A 2,626-nucleotide genomic window follows, 5' to 3' on the forward strand; every position below is an offset into this window, starting at 1 on the left:
ACGTGGAAATAAGGCCTCAGAGGTCTAGTAAAATTGTCAGTGATGGTATAGATATGAGATTTCTCAGTCATGTTATAAAATGAGATCTCATCCAGCTCGTAGTCTAGGAAAACACCAATGCTTCTGGGTTTCACTTCTAACAGTAGAGGGGTTGGAACAGCTCCTGGTGCATCATAGCTATCTCCTTGCAGTCGAATCCTCCAGCATCCCTGCCGGACTGATGGAGGTCTCCTCGCCTTCGTGGGAAGAGAGTCTTTGCAAACCCTGATAGCCCATTCAGACTGGTCTCCCACTTCTATCTCCCAGAAATGCCTGCCAGAATGAAGATATGGAAAACTCAGCACAACTGCGTTGACTGTAAATCTTTTTGGAAAATCAGGAACGTTTTGTTTTCTCTTTGTAAATCTCACACTTTTTTTTTATCCTCAGAGACCATCAGGTGAGGGTGTGCTGTCTCAGGGTCTAGAATTATATCTACTCTAAATTTCTGTATAATTTTCTGCAAAGCAGAATGCTGGAGGGGGAAACTGCAGCCTTCTCTCCTTAACTGAATGGAAAAGATTGATGGGCTCATCTCATCCTCAGACTTCTGGTGGAAATTCTTAATTTGTGAGAGCAATTCCACTTCAGACAGCACACTGTTCTCTACTGCCTTACTTAGTAGACCTTTGAGGGTCGAAATGTAGTCTGAAAATGGGGTTATGTTTGCACTGAGTTTCTGTTGAGTGTCCTTCTCTTAGCTAACCTTGAGAGAACTGCCTCTTGATCATGGTCTAAGAACTGCTTCAGGTGCTCAAATTCAGAGACTAATTCCTGCCTTGGGTTTTCCATCTTCTGTCTCAGTTCTAAGGGTTTTTTGCTTTGAATGCTTATTAATTTCTGAACGTCTGCCACCTGCGTCTTCAGGGACTCGATGTAACTGCTGAGTCTCTGCCTGTGATGAGAGGCGGCTTCCTCCAGGGGCCTCACCTGGTGGCCCTGGTGGTCAGGGGGCTGAGTGCACAGGGGACACAGCACCTCTAGGTCCTCCTCACAGAAGAGGGTCAGGAGCTGGTTGTGCTTCTCACACAAGCGCCTGTCTTCCTGCCTCTTCTTCTTGCTCCTGGTGATGTGGAGGAGCTTGGTGATGTCAATCATCCTTCCCAGCTGGATGTTGCTCCTGAAGTGCCTCTGTTGGCATGGGTGACGGCAGACAGGGCAAGGGAACATGTCCCATAGATCTTCCCAGGACTGTTGGATGCAAGATCGACAGAAGTTGTGGCCACATTCGATGGTGCCAGGGTCTCTCAGATAATCCAGACAGATGGGACAGTTGGCTTCTGCCTGGAGTCCTGCCAGGGCTGTTTCAACTGCCATTGGGCCGTGAATGAAGGACTGGACTGAAGGGGGTTTCTTCAGGAGGCTGGGCTCTGCAGTGAGAAATGGATACACCCTCAAATCTCAGTCCTCATTTTGCTGGCAGCCCATCAAGTCCTGTGAGTCTTCAGACCTTTTATTTCCAGCTGCCAAGAGGAGCTCTTTCCCACGGCCTGCAGCTAGTCACAGGTCAGCTGGCCAGTCACTCCTCCAGCCTTTAGAAACTCAGAGAAAATGAAGCCAAGCTAAGAAGCTTTCTTGGTCAGGAGAACTCTTGTTGCCTCTGTAGGGGAAGAGGGAGAATCTCCCTCTGCCCTTTCCCTTAAGGTTCCTCTGGCTGGCCAAATAATTAAAAAGACAGGTTAGCAGGAGAAAATAATACCAAGTTTAATAACATGTATACATGGGAGAAACCAGGGACACTGAGTTTCTCAACACAACAGCAGAGATTCTCGTCTTAAATACCATCTTCAGACAAAGACAAAGGAGGATGCTGGGGGTGGGGGGAATCAGTTACAGGAGATTACCAGAAAAGCACAGTAAACAAGAATAAGGTTATTATGCAGATTTAAGGCCTCACCTTTCACATTGATAAGTCTTTAGAGATGGGGCCATCCCCCCCCACTCCCAGCACAGAGAGGGAGATACATTTACAAATGGAGATTTCCCTTATAAATGTAAATGTCTGGCAACTTCCAGCAGGGCCAGGCAGAGAATGTGGCCAGGAAGAGACAGAATTTTGATAAGAGGGTCTTGGTGCCTTTCCTATTGTAACATCTATTTTACATTATATTATAGCCATCATGATAGTAACTCCTTCTTGAAACAGATCTTTTATGTTAAGTTCTTTAGGCATTTTGGGAGGGGAAACCCAAATGTTCTTCCTGAGTTTTCTGAGTCTTTACTGTCTTCAGCTTGAAATAATCTGCACACCAGAGTGGTGCATCTTGGGGTGGCCTGCCCTGAGCACCATCACCTCACATAATTAGTTGAGGTTGGTGAGAAGATATTTCTTCCCTAAAAAAAAAAAAAAAGAACTTTGGGGTTATTTCAGGTGGTCCTACCCACTACCACATTCTAGTCAAACACAGATTATCCTCTCCTAACCCGCTCTTTCATTCCCTTGCCTTTATTATTGTGCCCTGTCTACTCCCACCCACCTGGTGCCACAATCCCCACATCCCATTCACCCCAACTGGGGCTGTGGGAAGCGCATAGCCTCTGGACGGATAGATGGACCACACCCAAATTAGAACACAACCTTGGTCAA

General features: G+C 46.6%; 1 pseudogene; it reads right to left on the reverse strand.

The window, feature by feature from the left end:
• Positions 1-773: 773 nt before the first annotated feature.
• Positions 774-1,429, reverse strand: LOC101389537 (tripartite motif-containing protein 75 pseudogene; annotated as a pseudogene).
• Between the last annotated feature and the right edge of the window lie 1,197 nt (positions 1,430-2,626).

Source organism: Ceratotherium simum, chromosome 12 (genome assembly GCF_057802395.1).
Source record: "Ceratotherium simum simum isolate JZ-2026a chromosome 12, ASM5780239v1, whole genome shotgun sequence".
NCBI classification, from domain to species: Eukaryota; Metazoa; Chordata; class Mammalia; order Perissodactyla; family Rhinocerotidae; genus Ceratotherium; species Ceratotherium simum.